Source organism: Anabrus simplex, chromosome 1 (genome assembly GCF_040414725.1).
Source record: "Anabrus simplex isolate iqAnaSimp1 chromosome 1, ASM4041472v1, whole genome shotgun sequence".
NCBI lineage: Eukaryota > Metazoa > Arthropoda > Insecta > Orthoptera > Tettigoniidae > Anabrus > Anabrus simplex.
The window spans coordinates 316080111-316097737 of NC_090265.1; the positions used below are offsets into that span (position 1 = coordinate 316080111).

General features: G+C 36.3%; 1 protein-coding gene across 1 annotated transcript in view; it reads left to right on the plus strand.

The window, feature by feature from the left end:
- Gnptab (N-acetylglucosamine-1-phosphate transferase subunits alpha and beta) overlaps positions 1-17627 on the plus strand; it is a 98898-nt gene that overhangs the window by 64840 nt on the left and 16431 nt on the right. The window lies entirely within an intron of this gene.

Here is a 17627-nt window from a genome sequence, read left to right on the forward strand (position 1 = left end):
ATAGCGGCATAATTTGTTGTTTCCAGGAGGGAGGCAATATCTGTTTAAGCAAAAGAAAGAGCAAGGAATAGGCTAAATTAGAGAAAATTATAAATTTAAAGAAAAGAATATTTTCGTATAACACGAGTTTCCAAAAACAAGTATTGCGAATTGAATTGCCTATTTTTCACCAGTATACTATGAACTCTACTGTGTATTTGTTCTCTTATGATTGCATGATGACTGGTGACAAGATGGACTCAGCTTAAACAGAAGGAATGTTTTTGCTCAAGACTGATTAGCTCAAGCCAAGACCCAAGATGAAGCCGCAGATGACGTAGTCTTCGGATTGCAGTGGTTGCCTACTCCTTGATGCCGTAGTCCAGCAGAGATCCAGCAGAAAAATCCCGTTACGAGATAAGTATTATGAGTTGCATCGTAATGAGTTTCAAATCAATTGATGAAAAATATTTATAGGTGTGCAGGAGTGCTAGATATAAGAGACCAAGTGCCAATGAAAGGATATATGAATATAAATGCCAATTATTAGCCGATGAAATGTGCTATTTTAAGCTATATAACTGCAGTGCTCATGTGATAATTTTAAGGTTATTGGAAACTAGATCTGACTGAGTATTTATGCATGTTTTGTGCCAATTAATACGTATAGACCGTGAAGCGTTTAACCAGTTATGGATGTATAAATGTAAGCGAGATTTAAGACGTAACCTAGAACTTCAGGTCGATATGTATACCAATCATGGCCAGTATGATAATAATATGGTAAAGAAGTGTTTGAAATATTACGAAGTTGCAGTGTATAAGACAATAATCAGGTTATTGAATATTGCGTCCGTAACACAGAGGTTATTTTAGTGGAATTAAGTGATGATATATTTTAAATATGGAGGAATATATATATATATATATATACAGAGGAAATGAAGTGTTAATGTGGCATGTTATAAGTAGAATGAGGAGATATGTTTCTGTTCGTTATTGAAGAATGGGATAGATAATTGAAATGCGAATTCCTGTGTTACATATTATATTTAGATTTGGGTTAGCACTGCAAGTAATGAATATAGGCCATGTTGAGTTGAATGCATGTCTCGATCCATTCTGTTTGTGTTTCGTTGTAACTTTCGGAGGATGATATGGAGAGGTTACGTGTTTGTGATGCATTACGATATATATTTTTGGGAATAGAATGAAATCTCGCACATTTACGTATTTGAAGGTCAGCACGTAAGCGCTTATACGGAGTACGGTTTGCTTTATCAAAACTATGGCACAGCGAAGAAATATTTGGGAGTATGTAAATATTTTGGCACATGACTAGGGCTGTATGGCACGATTTTTGCAGATTAGAATGAAGGACCGACAAATCTATGGCACTCCGTACTAGATTTATTTGGTTTGTGTTGTACAGATGGTGATGTACTGATTTAATTTATTCATTTGGGTTATGATAGAAATATTGGTAACTGTATGGGTGTTTTGAACCCATAATTAAACATGCTAATGCTTATCTCGTAACGTGGTGAGTCACAAACAAGAATCCAAACGTGTTTAAACAAAATTTTTGGTCAAATAGACCGAAAACCAAAATGAAACTTAACTTATGCCCCAAAGAAAATCCCAAACAACATTAAATGAAAGATATTCCACTCCTCCTTGATTTAATAAAGTTCTGATCCCTATTTTTCCCCTTATATGAATTTGATCATGGAAGATATAGTATAATTTGGTTATTAACAAATATGTAAGCAAATATGTTAAAGATTTAAAGTTCTTTCAAATATGTTTATATATACCGGGCGAGTTGGCCGTGCGCGTAGAGGCGCGCGGCTGTGAGCTTGCATCCGGGAGATAGTAGGTTCGAATCCCACTATCGGCAGCCCTGAAGATGGTTTTCCGTGGTTTCCCATTTTCACACCAGGCAAATGCTGGGGCTGTACCTTAATTAAGGCCACGGCCGCTTCCTTCCAGCTCCTAGGTCTTTCCTATCCCATCGTCGCCATAAGGCCTATCTGTGTCGGTGCGACGTAAAGCCCCTAGCAAAAAAAAAAAAAATATGTTTATCCCGGAAACCAAGCACTTTGAGAATGATACTTATATTTCCACGATTTTCCTTTCCTTATTGCCAATGAATATATATTATTCAATTTTATTATACATTAGCATGCTAATAAATTAGATATAGATTTGATTTTGCATTTCTATTCTTTAAGTAGGTAGTAGTAGGATAGTATACGGAATTATTGAGTTAGTTTACGCTGAGTATTAGGTGTGGATCGGATAATTTCTTTAAACATCAGGATATGGGGTGACTGTTTCAACGGTCGGCGACTCTTCAACGGAATCCGCGATTTATTTAATGCATATAGGAACAACGAAGCAAATTTTTACCCTGAGAAATGATTATATGCCATATGTTGGAACTTATGTTCATAAATACTACTCTAGTTTGGAATCTTTGTATGACTTGCGACCCGATGCTTAGAATTTAGTGGCCGGAGCAATATTTAAATATGTGAATACTCAGATAATATTCCAATAACATGAGACAGAGATGCCGATAAAGGTCGCAAATCAAAAATATGGCATATATATTATTGACGCCCATACGTGAGGCAAGTTGAAGAGTAAGGTACCGTAGCCGCCAAATATTATTAAATTTTGTCCCGATCGTGAGGCAAGTTTGAAGAGGTCGGATGATTAATTGAATTCTGGGTGTACAGAAATTTTATGATTTGACTATGGAGCAGATAATGAGGATGAGATATGGATGATTGGATTGGACATGGGTTATATGATGCCGTAGCCTCAAGCAAGTTGAAAAGTGTACCTTGGCTGTTCTGTAATATTTTGAGCTTTTATTCGTGAAGTGAGCTGTTGAAAAAGGAATGAGGAGGAAAATATATCGCGATAAAGGAATGTTGAGAAGACAGATTACGGATGACATGGAGATATATGAGGTCAGGTTATAGCGGCGAAGAGAGATAATAGAAAAAGGGGATGGTAAACATAATATAGTGTACCCTAATCAAGAAGAAAGCTGCACATTGAATTAGAATGTAACTATGAGGCTGTATGGAAGAATGAGATGAAGCATGATGGATTGCGGATGCAAATATGGCATGAGATGAAGGATGATTTCTTATATATTAGGAATAATGTAGGAAAAGGATTGAATATGCATTTATTTAGATTGTTCCGAGAAAATTTCGTTAGGTACTTAGGATAATGGAAATGTATTAATGCAATGTTAATTTTATTTATTGTATATGTAGGCTAAGTAAACAAGGGATAAACATAATTGAAAATGATTATTATTTTAAATGTTTGGATTCTTATGTGACTTGGACAGGCTGGTTTGGGTTGAGCTAAAGTAGTCTTGGGTGAACATTCCTAATTAAGAAAAGAATTTGTTGAATTAATAGAAGTAGTAGAATAAGTGTGTAATTAAGTCTGTCAGACTGTGTTATAGTAATATTTAGAGATTGAATTAGTTGAGTTAACGAATACATAGAGAAAGTTAGGCTTATAGAGAATTTAACAGGCATATTAGAGAATTATAAACAATATAGAGATGTCGAATTTAGCCCAGCTGAAATCCCAACTTGAGGGATACCAAAAGGTAACTGAGGAGGAAGTCAGGAAGAGAGACGAAGCGATACAGGAAGTTAGGGATAATCAAAAGGAGATTTTGGAAAAATTCCAAGAAATAATTAGCAGGCAGAATGAAAAATTCCAAGAAATGATTAGCAAACTGGAAGGAAGGAATGAGGAAGAAAGAAGGGAAAGACAGGAAGAAACAAGAAGGCAAAATGAAAAATTGCAAGAGATAATTAATGGGCACAATGAAGAGGCAAGAAAGCGAAATGAAGAATTCCGAGAAATAATTAGTAGGCAGGAAGAAAGATGCCAGGAAATGATTAATGAGGACAACGAAAAAACAAGAGAACAAAATGAAAAGTTTCAAGAGATGATTAATGATAGATTTCAAGAAATGATTATCAGGCAGGAGGAAAAGCAGCAAGAAGAGATTAACAGACAAAATGAGAGGCAGCAAGAATTGAGGGAAGAAATGAAAGAGGTCATAAGAACGGAGATTGAGAAATTTGGAAGTGAAGTTACGCAAATTAAAACAGATATCGATGAGCTGCGTAACCAGGTGACGGAGATTGTGGAAAACAGGAGTGATGAAGTTAATAAAAAAATAAATGAGGTCAGCAAGGAATTGAAGGAAAGTAGAGAGGCTATACGAACTTTGAAGGAGAAGGAAATGAAAAGTTTGACGGAGAATTTGGAAAACTTGAAATTAAATTCCACGGAGAGATGGGAACAATATCAAGAGAGGATGAACAAGTTAGATGAGGTAATAGGAAATACAAATAAGTCAATAGAAGTAAATTTTATCTTGGCGAGAGAACAAGTATCGAATAAAATAGATATAATCCGAGAGGAAGTAGAGCGGAATAAGAATGAGGTTGACAGTAGAGTTAACAATACGGAAAGGGAGTTGCGGACTATCCGAAAAGAGATACAGGAATTAAGGGTACATGACCAAAACACAGGATCCAGTATGTTAGTGAATATGGATATTCGAATGAACGAGAGAGAAACAACACCAACGATGACGACGGACTCCAACCAGGTTGTCAACGGTGGAATAATTGGAAACGGGAATTGTAGCAGTGGAGGTCCAGCCGTAATAAATATTAAGACAGTTGATGATAGACCAAAACATTTTGATAATCCTGCAAGTCTATCACCTAAGCAATTTCTTCGGGAAATGGAGGATTACTTTAGGGCTAATCAGATTCCGAATGAAAGAAAGCTAAAAATAGTTGAAAAACACATAGATTCTAACCCTGGTATATGGTACCAAGCATTTAGGTACAGCTTTCATGATTATGAGGAATTTAAAACAGCATTCTTGCGAAGGTATTGGAGCTCAGAGGCACAATTACAGCTTAGGATGGAGCTATACTCCCGAAAATTCGCATTTAATGGGCAGACAAGATACTCAGACTATTTGGCGTTCCAATTTCAACGATTTCAAGATCTGGACGCCGCACCAAGCGAATTGGAAGCAATAAAAACAATCCAGAGGCAGTTTCCTCCCGAGGTGCAAAGGCACTTGGCAGTAGCAAATGTTCAGACTGCTATAGAAATGGAAGACCGGCTAAGGCAGCTAGACATGGCAACTGCACATCCCACAACCAGGTTAATGAGGAATGCAGAGAATGAGGCATCGATAAATGTGATAACGCCGGAGAATGTGGAGAATAATAGATGGAGAGAACTTAAGAATGGTGTTAGAAACCGGGAAATGGATGGAAAGAAAGAAGCGAAGGAATGCCAATGCCAGAAAGGATATGTAAATCGACGGACATATCAAACGAGCGATAGATATGTACCATATTATAGGACAAATAATAGATACGCAGGAAACGGAGCTCGGAATAATTTTCGAAGAAGACAACCCTACGAAGGAAGGAGAGAACAAAGTTTCAGAGGTAGAGAATTTGCCAAGAGAAAATATATCCAAGAGTTAAGGGAAAGTTCAAATAATAAGGATAAATGGGAACAAGCGATTAAGGACAAAGAAGTGGTAGGTGATATAGAAGGTGCAGAGAGCTTAGAACTCCAGGAGTACAAGAAGATGGAGGCAGCGAAACGAAGATTGAATCCGAATGCACAAAACTTTAGTGCAGGGATAGACGTTTCCGAGAAGAAAAAAAAACGTCGATTATAAATTAGGCATAAATGATAGGTGCAATAAAGAAAGGAAATCGAATGGCAAAATTATTAGTTGGTTAATTGCGCAGATCGAATCATGGGAGATACAACCGGAAGATTTACTGTATGATGAATCATCGAATGTAGGACCACAAGGAGTAAATTTACCAATAATTATTGTAAGAGTAAACGAAATGAGGACCCATTGTCTGATAGATTCTGGGGCAAGTATTAGTGTGATCTCGAACATGTTATTCTTAGAGTTAGAGAGAAAAATGAAATTACCAACGATACCTGTGTCAGGAATAAAAATCAAGGGAATTAAACCAGACAAAACTGTGGAATGCAAAATGCAAACGTATTTGAATATTGGAATAGGGAACCGAAGATTTGAGCACCCATTTATAATTATGAACAGAATAAAATACAATATTATTTTAGGCGTGGATTTCATGGTTGCTACGAAAATGGTCATTGATATGGAAAGACAGGAAATTAGGTTTCGAATTAGCGAAGAACATGGGAAGGAAACCACAGAAAGACTCAGAATAAGCATTAGGAAGGATCTGTCAGAACATATGAGAATTGTAGGTCGAGAAACAAATGGCCATGACCAGGAGAGCAATGTCATAAACCAAAGCTCAAATCAGGCAGCAGGGTCAGAGATAGCTCACACTATTGAAAGAATATTGAGTTTAGAGGAAGAAGAAAAGGATCAAGAAATATGGAAAAGCCTTACGGAAGCTAAGATTTCGCCAGAGGAGAAAACCAGGTTATACGAAATTTTGAAGAAATATTCAGACATATTTAAGAACAAACCAGGAAAAATCCCCAATTTCAAATACAAGCTGATGGTTAACGATTGGACACCGTATAAAGCAAAGCTGTATGATATACCTGAAAAATATTTCCAGCAAGTGAAAGAAATAATCCAGGAAATGTTGGATGATGAGATAATAGTTAAAACAGCAACACCATATTTGAACCCATTGGTAATCGTAAAGAAAAGCAACGGTAGCCTCAGAATTTGCCTAGACGCAAGGGCTATAAACGGGAAGCTAATTCCAGAATATGATAAGGTACCGAAAATTAAGGACATCATTAAGAAATTCAAGAACATGAGGTATTTTTCTAGCCTTGATTTCACGTCATCATTCCATCATATTGTGTTCGAGGAGAAGTCACGACTATTGACTGGTTTCATGTTCGACAATCAAACATATGCTTACTGTAGACTCCCATTTGGGTTGAAAAACAGTTGTGCCGTTCTTATAAGGGCTCTGGATAGAAACTTGACAGCAGAAGTAAAGAGTTATGTGACTTTCTATGTTGACGATTTAATCCTGGCAACAAGAACATACAAAGAGCGCTGTGAAAGACTTGAAAAGTTGCTGGATAACTTGAAGAACACTGGATTTAAAGTCAATGTTGCAAAGTCAAAGTTCTGCCAGTCAGAGATCCCTTTTGTTGGACATGTTATCGACGGTGAAGGAATACGACCTAACCCAGCTAAAATTAAAGCAATATGTGATTTCCCGAGGCCAACAAGAATAAAGCAGATTAGACAATTCCGTGGAATGACGCAATTCTTTGCAGATCACTTTGATAGGTATACCGAGGTAGCAGCACCGTTACAGGAATTACTAAAAATAAATAATAGGTGGAAATGGGGAAATGAAGCGGAAAAGGCGTTCGTACAAATGAAGGAATTAATGGCGAATTGTATCAGATTGGGTTATCCTGATTACGAGAAAGAATTCATAATACAATCCGATGCATCTAGGATTGGAATCGGGGCCTGCCTGTATCAAGAAGAACCAGAAGACGGAAAGAAGCGAACATATTTGGCATTTGCAAGCCGTAAATTGAGAAAGCATGAACAAAATTACACGACAACCGAGCAGGAACTTTTGGCAATAGTATTCGCATTGCAGCAATGAGCGAAAATAGTAAGTGGGTATCCCGTGACCATACGCACTGATCATAAGGCGTTAGTCTTTGGTTTGAAGGCCGCAATGGCAAGCGAACGAGTAACGCGCTGGATATTATTCACACAGCAGTTTCAGTTGAAAATAGAACATTGTAGAGGAAAGGACAATATTTTGGCCGATGCTTTGAGTAGAAATCCAGAACCAATGGAAGAGTTAGTGCATCAAATAGAGTTGGATGACCGGGACGAGCAAATCATTGAAAGGCTGCGAAATATTGAGATATTACAAAGGGTAGATGCGAATCTAGCTAAAATACTGGATAAATTGGAAGGACAGACTACGGAAACAAACATAACACAGACATACCGGATTATAAATGGAAGGTTAAATAAGTATCTTCTTGAAGGTCAGAGGAAAGCACGAATTGTGGTGCCAACCCAATTACAAAAAGAGTTAATATGGTTGACCCACCGGATCACTGGACACGGGGGTATTGACAAAGTGCTAAATACTGTCTTGGAAAGATTTACCTGGAAAGGAATGAGGGCAATGATTAGGAAATTGATTAGGACATGTGACATCTGCCAGAGAACTAAACATAATGCGAGATTACTTACACACCAACCGATAGCAATACTACCAGAAAGAGCAAAAGAAATATTCGCAATCGACATTTTTGGACCACTTCCAGTGGCAAGTAAAGGAAGAAAGTTTATCCTAGTAACGATGGATATATTCTCTAAATATATAGTTTTACGACCAATACAGAGAGCTAATTCGAAACAAGTCCTCCACGCGTTCATTAATGGTGTCATACCAAGAATGGGAAAACCTGAGAGAGTACTGAGCGATCATGGTACTCAGTTTACGTCAGAACAGTTCCGTGAAGCTATGGAGAGGTTGCATATAAAACATGTGATGTGTTCAATTAGGCACCCATCGTCAAATCCAGTAGAGCGATGTATGAAAGAGATTTCGAAGTTTTGTCGGATTTACTGCGGAAATAACCATTGGAGATGGATTGATGTAATACCAATAATTGAGCACAGTATAAACAATACCATACATGAATCAACCGGACAGATCCCAAATGTACTACATAGAGATGAAATCCCACATAGGCCATGGGATGAAGTAATAGAAAGGCTAGTGGAGGATAGACTGAGTATTCAGGAATTAAATAGTATGGTACGCGCAAAATTGGAGGATCAATCACGGAAGAGGCTCAGGAGGCTACGAAACAAAAAGTTTCACCGTCAATTGAGAGTAAATGATCTTGTATTAGTTAAGAAAACGCCCAATTCCAACGTTATAGGGAAGGTATTTGCGAAATTTGCACATTTATATGATGGACCATATGTCATTAAGAAAGTGTTTGGAAACAACGCATACCAGATCGAAAATATGTCAGGGACATATAAAGAGGTATATAACGCAGCAAACCTCAAATACTATTACAGAGAAAACGAAGGATTAAGGCCAAATAATATCTTAGAAATCACTGAGAAAGATAATGATCCATATATTGAATGTCAGACAGATAACGGGAGTAAAAACGATCAGGAATGATTATACGGAAGAAATTTTAAAGAAATCAGACATGAGAAGAGATACAGAGAATGAGGATAATGTAACGTAAAGGTTCATTATACAAGCATATGGAAGAGCGGATTAAATATGTTGTATCCAACATATTTAAAGTTAACGTGGAGGTGAAATGTACCATTACGTTACATTAGCGGCCGTCAATGTAATGAATACAGTGGACAAAGATGGCGGACAATAACTTCAGGTGCAAGTACACAGAGTAGTGATCTAATAAATCGATATCGTCCGGCCGCAAGGGAAAAGAATCTCAAGAGTTAAATAATGATGGACGGAAAAATTTGAAAGAGAACGATTCTTGACTACTTTGTGAAAGATAAAGCTACAAGTTGAAGGGAAGTTGCACGGCTGATAGAAAGATTATAAAAAGGATCAACTCAACGTCAAATACGAAAATATTAGTATATTAACAGTGTAGAAGACTATATCTGCAAGAATATAATACAGAAAAAGACTAGATTTGAAAGAAATATTCGTCACTGTGAAATCTGAATTCAGAAACGGAAAGGAAGCTTCAGCTGAATTACACATTGCCGAAATTAGTACCATAGCGGCATAATTTGTTGTTTCCAGGAGGGAGGCAATATCTGTTTAAGCAAAAGAAAGAGCAAGGAATAGGCTAAATTGGAGAAAATTATAAATTTAAAGAAAAGAATATTTTCGTATAACACGAGTTTCCAAAAACAAGTATTGCGAATTGAATTGCCTATTTTTCACCAGTATACTATGAACTCTACTATGTATTTGTTCTTTTATGATTGCATGATGACTGGTGACAAGATGGACTCAGCTTAAACAGAAGGAATGTTTTTGCTCAAGACTGATTAGCTCAAGCCAAGACCCAAGATGAAGCCGCAGATGACGTAGTCTTCGGATTGCAGTGGTTGCCTACTCCTTGATGCCGTAGTCCAGCAGAGATCCAGCAGAAAAATCCCGTTACGAGATAAGTATTATGAGTTGCATCGTAATGAGTTTCAAATCAATTGATGAAAAATATTTATAGGTGTGCAGGAGTGCTAGATATAAGAGACCAAGTGCCAATGAAAGGATATATGAATATAAATGCCAATTATTAGCCGATGAAATGTGCTATTTTAAGCTATATAACTGCAGTGCTCATGTGATAATTTTAAGGTTATTGGAAACTAGATCTGACTGAGTATTTATGCATGTTTTGTGCCAATTAATACGTATAGACCGTGAAGCGTTTAACCAGTTATGGATGTATAAATGTAAGCGAGATTTAAGACGTAACCTAGAACTTCAGGTCGATATGTATACCAATCATGGCCAGTATGATAATAATATGGTAAAGAAGTGTTTGAAATATTACGAAGTTGCAGTGTATAAGACAATAATCAGGTTATTGAATATTGCGTCCGTTACACAGAGGTTATTTTAGTGGAATTAAGTGATGATATATTTTAAATATGGAGGAATATATATATATATATATATACAGAGGAAATGAAGTGTTAATGTGGCATGTTATAAGTAGAATGAGGAGATATGTTTCTGTTCGTTATTGAAGAATGGGATAGATAATTGAAATGCGAATTCCTGTGTTACATATTATATTTAGATTTGGGTTAGCACTGCAAGTAATGAATATAGGCCATGTTGAGTTGAATGCATGTCTCGATCCATTCTGTTTGTGTTTCGTTGTAACTTTCGGAGGATGATATGGAGAGGTTACGTGTTTGTGATGCATTACGATATATATTTTTGGGAATAGAATGAAATCTCGCACATTTACGTATTTGAAGGTCAGCACGTAAGCGCTTATACGGAGTACGGTTTGCTTTATCGAAACTATGGCACAGCGAAGAAATATTTGGGAGTATGTAAATATTTTGGCACATGACTAGGGCTGCATGGCACGATATTCGCAGATTAGAATGAAGGACCGACAAATCTATGGCACTCCGTACTAGATTTATTTGGTTTGTGTTGTACAGATGGTGATGTACTGATTTAATTTATTCATTTGGGTTATGATAGGAATATTGGTAACTGTATGGGTGTTTTGAACCCATAATTAAACATGCTAATGCTTATCTCGTAACGTGGTGAGTCACAAACAAGAATCCAAACAGGTGTTTAAACAAAATTTTTGGTCAAATAGACCGAAAACCAAAATGAAACTTAACTTATGCCCCAAAGAAAATCCCAAACAACATTAAATGAAAGATATTCCACTCCTCCTTGATTTAATAAAGTTCTGATCCCTATTTTTCCCCTCATATGAATTTGATCATGGAAGATATAGTATAATTTGGTTATTAACAAATATGTAAGCAAATATGTTAAAGATTTAAAGTTCTTTCAAATATGTTTATCCCGGAAACCAAGCACTTTGAGAATGATACTTATATTTCCACGATTTTCCTTTCCTTATTGCCAGTGAATATATATTATTCAATTTTATTATACATTAGCATGCTATTAAATTAGATATAGATTTGATTTTGCATTTCTATTCTTTAAGTAGGTAGTAGTAGGATAGTATACGGAATTATTGAGTTAGTTTACGCTGAGTATTAGGTGTGGATCGGATAATTTCTTTAAACATCAGGATATGGGGTGACTGTTTCAACGGTCGGCGACTCTTCAACGGAATCCGCGATTTATTTAATGCATATAGGAACAACGAAGCAAATTTTTACCCTGAGAAATGATTATATGCCATATGTTGGAACTTATGTTCATAAATACTACTCTAGTTTGGAATCTTTGTATGACTTGCGACCCGATGCTTAGAATTTAGTGGCCGGAGCAATATTTAAATATGTGAATACTCAGATAATATTCCAATAACATGAGACAGAGATGCCGATAAAGGTCGCAAATCAAAAATATGGCGTAATATATTATATGAAGTTTCCATAATTATTTCTTGCAGTCATTTGGGCAGTTTGAAAATGGTGCTAGAAAGATTTCTTTTCATTAATACTGTAACTGATCTTACAACAATAGAGATAGCACCAGCAGCTTAAACACAATTTAACTTGTGAACCTATCTTTACAGTATATGACAATGTACACAATCATATTAATAACTAGCCTCAAACTGTGCCTTTGCCCACACGGTCATAGTTTCCAGCATTAAAAAAAAAAAAAAAAAAAAAAACCAATTGCTGGGTAGGATACTAATGTACAGTTGCGGCTCATGTACAAGAGCACAAGACCACGTGAACACCCAGAATCTGGATTTGGTACCCCTATTACACTTTAATTACTTGGTATATCACCGATTAATTAGAATTTTAATCTGCCGCATTTACATTTGCCGGGTTTTACGCTTAAAACTTCCAGCATTGCATACATGTGTAGATCGGTCTTGTGCTCTCGCTGTGGCAGGTGTAACGCATGCACGAGTGATGGTTACATCATGCCTTATGGAGCTTTTACTGTATGTAGGGTTGCCAGGTTTTGGTCAGCAAATAAGGAAGATTTTATGACTTACTGAAAAACATCTCTGGTAGTTTTGTTTTAATACACTACCTATAAAATAAATAGGGTTGCCACTTTCTTCACAAAAAGAAGGAAGATTTTTCATGGACATATTTTTTAATGACTCATGCATTCATATTTTTATTAAATGCCGTTTTCAATCAAAAAACCACTCACATTTACATATTAAACCCTACTGCTTCATATCACTTTCTTTTTATGAAACTTATTTAGGTTTATTTAGGAATCTTCAGTCATTCATTACTAGGTTATAAAACTCTTTGCAGGATATGTCAAATTTTAATACAATTTGAAGCTCTGATTTTATGAGTTCTGGTGAACACCTCTTCCTAACATTAGTCCACTTGTTATTCATCATCAGAAACATTCGTTCCACAAAAGCAATTGTCAGTCAGTCAATCAATCAATCAATCAATCAATCAATCAATCAATCAAGATCTGCATTTAGGGCAGTCGCCCAGGTGGCAGATTCCCTACCTGTTTTCCTAGCCTTCTCTTAAATGATTTCAATGACATTGGAAATTTATTGAACATCTCCCTTGGTAAGTTATTCCAATCCCTAACTCCCCTTCCTATAAATGAATATTTCCCCCAATTTGTCCTCTTATATTCCAACTTTATATTGTGATCTTTCCTAATTTTAAAGACGCTACTCAAATTTATTCGTCCACTAATGTCATTCCACGCCATTTCTCCGCTGACAGCTCGGAACATACCACTCAAATAAATATTAAAGTTTATTTATTCCACCTGTTCAATACATCATACCTGCCAACTTTCCCGATTTAGGCGGAAGACTCCCGATTTTCGACAGTTTTTCCCGCCTCCCGATTATTCTATCTTTTCTCCCGATTTTAGCTTATTTTTTGGTGAACTTCAAACATTTGTTTTCAAATCCCGCCATTTCAGCTTTTTTACGCCAGTGGCCGGAAGTCCTTCGCTCATTGGCCGCTTTCAAACGAAATATCGAAGTTTATTAATGCGAGAAATGTGCGCGAATGTGCGATGTTTATTGAAACCTGTATATCGCGACGTGTATATCCATTGTCAGTCTCTCATTCTCGCGTGCTATGTTCGTGTTCGTCCACGTCACTCTAGTCGATTCCATCCTCTTGGGTCGATTCTACAGACTAGTCGCTTTCTTAGTAATTTAGTGACATAATTTCATTGATAACGACTAGTGACTTTTCTAGAGATTTTAGGAGCCATTTGGAGACAATTGACTAATTTTAATTTATCTCAGTATAAATAAAATGTTTTGTCTGTACATTGCTCAGAATTTAAAAGGAATGATATTTCCGTACCGGTCGTGGCCATAGTAACAAGGGGAAATACAAGTTTTAATTTTCTGTAATTTCTGTCTGTCTGTCTGTCTGTCTGTCTGTCTGTCTGTCTATGTACGTACGCAGGCTCATCACGAGAAAACGGCTGAAGAGAATTTAATGAAAATCGGTATATAACGTCGGGGAATAAGACGCTACAATCTAGGCCATAAATAATTTTATTCACGCTGAGTGAAATGGTAGTTTAGGGGAAGGCCTAAAATTTAATTCTCAAATATTTGTTATTATTGGCCCTAGCGATAAATACTACATAACTAAAGTTATATATTATTAAATTTCCTATCATTTATAACTTATACATTTTTACCGTACCGGCTGTGATAACAGAGATATTCACGAATTTGGATTTTTTTTCTTTTGCTAAGTCCATATCAGTGCCGAGGGGTACGAGAAAATGGGTGAACAGAATTTTAATGTAAAGTCAGGGAATAAGGAACTACAGTCTATGCTATAAATAATTTTATTCACTCTGTTCGAAATGGTAGTTTAGGGGAAGGTGCCAAAATTTAATTTGTAATTACCTATCTTAGTGGTCATATTGAAAAGTACTACATAACAAAAGTTACAGAGAATGCAATTTCCTATTCAGTTTTGCATGAGACAATTCTCATGATTGATTCGTATTGAAACTGACTTAAGCAAATTGTTACAAATAATTTATTCTATTATCACCACCTATTCAATACAAGCCACATGCTACGTGGATGAAATCTACATAATGCTATATACAGTACACTTCTCAGGGACATTTTTCGTCCCTTGTTAAGGGTATCATCAACCTTTAGGTAACCTTAAGTTCAAATGTCTGAAATATTATCTATTCATACATGGATTAATGTGTAACATACTTTTCATTGTAATCCATGTGATGTGCTTTGTGTATTCTGCTGCCATTTATCTACGATATCTACTGCTGCGTTTCAAGTATAACAGCCTGCCTAAATATTGGTGGGAGAATCTGGGGAGTGGGGAGTTAGATCTCTCTCTTCTTTAGCATGCCATTCTTCTGGTTCATAAATTTTCTGATACTACTGGTACGTAACACACTGGATCATCATAGTATTCCAGCTATTCAATCCCTACTCTGAGGTAGTGATTTCAATGAGCAGTGTGCACACTTGAACAGAATAATTGCACAGGAGTGTTCGCGGCTGTCTGCAGCCTGGTCATTCTAGCTCTGAAACTTTGAACTGTTAGATTGACACCGTAGTACTTTTCACTAAAAGTGAGAAAATGTGCTGTTTTCATTTTATCGAATATTTCATATGAAAGTATTCATACTGGCGTCGTTGTAATGACATGTTGACTTGAGTTGGGAAAACTATAAGGACAGTCTTTCTTAGAATTCCGTAGCGAAGCACGGGTACATCAGCTAGTTATCTGATCCAAATTGCATTGCGCTTCGCATAATTGCGCGGGCCTTGATGCATTATATTAATCCATGCATTTGCTAAGTAATGGCATCTAAGTGCATGACTGATTCACACATGTGGAGCATGAGTTCATATTATTTTCAGTAGGTTTATCAGAGACCGATCATCCCACTCACGTACTTCCTGTGAGGGAATAGAGATGTGTAATTTTTAGCCTCATAGCCTCGTATAGCAACAGTCGGGCTTTGAGACAATAAGTGTTATAAATATATCGTAGTATTGTGTTGCGCAAAGCCTCCGTGGCTCAGACGGCAGCGCGTCGGCCTCTCACCGCTGGATACCGTGGTTCAAATCACGGTCACTCCATGTGAGATTTGTGCTGGACAAAGCGGAGGCGGGACAGGTTTTTCTCCGGGTACTCCGGTTTTCCCTGTCATCTTTCATTCCAGCAACACTCTCCATTATCATTTCATAGCATTTATCACTCATTAATAAATCACCTTGGGAGTGGCGACCCCATTGTAATAACAGCCTATATATGTTTCATTCATTACATCCCTGACCCGGTCAATGACTGGAAAACAGGTTGTAGGTTTTCATTTTCATGTGTTGCGCAAGACATGTAGAATAAGCAATTTTGACCAATTGTATCTCTTTATTTCTCCTGATTTTTCCTGATTTTCAAATCAAAATCTCCTGATTTTTGGTTTTGTAAAGTTGGCAGGTATGATACATTAAAAAAAAAAAGATAACGAATAAAATAAAATTATAGGAACATGTTTCACCCTTTAATTATGGGCATCTTCACCCTTAATCTCAAACTGAAAGTTGATTAATCAGGTACCTGATTGTAATTAAATTACATATGAATGTGAAGGAAATGTTGGAAATGTGCAAAATGGTTGACAATAGTTATGAAATTCTTAATATCAGGCCTTAATAAAGTCAAAAATACAAAAATTTGTAAAATTATACACTTTCTTGAATGTAGTTAAGAACATTCTTGAAATGAGGCCTTAATGAAGTTTAAAATACAAATAGTCGTGAGTTTATACACTAGAGGAAACTTTTGGATCTTAAACAGATTGAATGTCACTATAATAATCACATCAAGTGGGGTTTATAATAAATGTGAAGTGATAAAACTGTATTTTTCTAGAAGCATGAGAGAAGAAGAGTGCTTGAAGGTAAGTTGCTGTGTTAAATGTTAGCAGGAAGGAACGGCTGTAGTCTCTTGTGTAGAGTCATAAGGGAAGTTAGGATTGAAGTCTGTAACAATAGGAGATTTACGTGTTAAAGAATGAATGTGAATGAAAGGAGAGTTTAAAGAGAAATCGAAGTGTGTAAAACCACTTACCTCTTTATTAACATTGAAATTGGTTGACGTAAAGAAGATTCGGAGAGAAAACGTTGTGTGTAATTTCTTTTATTTTCAATTGTAATAGTATTAAATAGTTGCTATGGTAGCGTTGAAATGACTGATATTTAAATTACTAGTGTTATAGAAGATGTGAGATTAATGGAGAAGAGGGTCGAAGCGGTGTGCTAAGTTTATATGTTATTGGCCGCGGCGGGTAATGGGAAACGATTTCAGTTCTTAGAACAATATAAAGAGAAACGATATCTTCAGTATCAAGTGGAATTCAAATATAAGTTAGAACTAGTCTATAGTCTTTCTTTTGTGAGGAGAAAAATTAGCCTTCCTCTTGAATTACGATGCGGGAGCGAGGGAAAGTGTGACAGTAAACATCCAAAATTATAAAGTTCAATAAGGACTCAGTTAATTTCACTAAAAGGTGTTCTGTAAAGGGTTGATGGTATAAAAATCAAATTGTAGCATTAATAGTTTGGTGAAGCAAAGAATTTTTTTTTTTTTTTTTTGTAAGGTAAGTTTAGTCCTTTCAGAGTACGTAAGAGTGAGGGAGAGTGTTTGATGGTAAGTAGGTTTTTTTTTTTTTTTTTTTTTTTTTCCAGAGATTTTGGTTAGAAGTTTGCAAAAAGGAGGAGAATTTAGTATTAAAAGTATGAGATTATAGAGTTAATTAGTAGTTACTTGTTACTTGTGCTTCTGGTAATATAACGGTGTGAGGATATGGGAGGTGGATGTGGTGGGGGGGCGTTAAGTTTATGTGTTGTTGGTAGGTTTTTTTTTTTTTTTTTTGGCAGGGCAG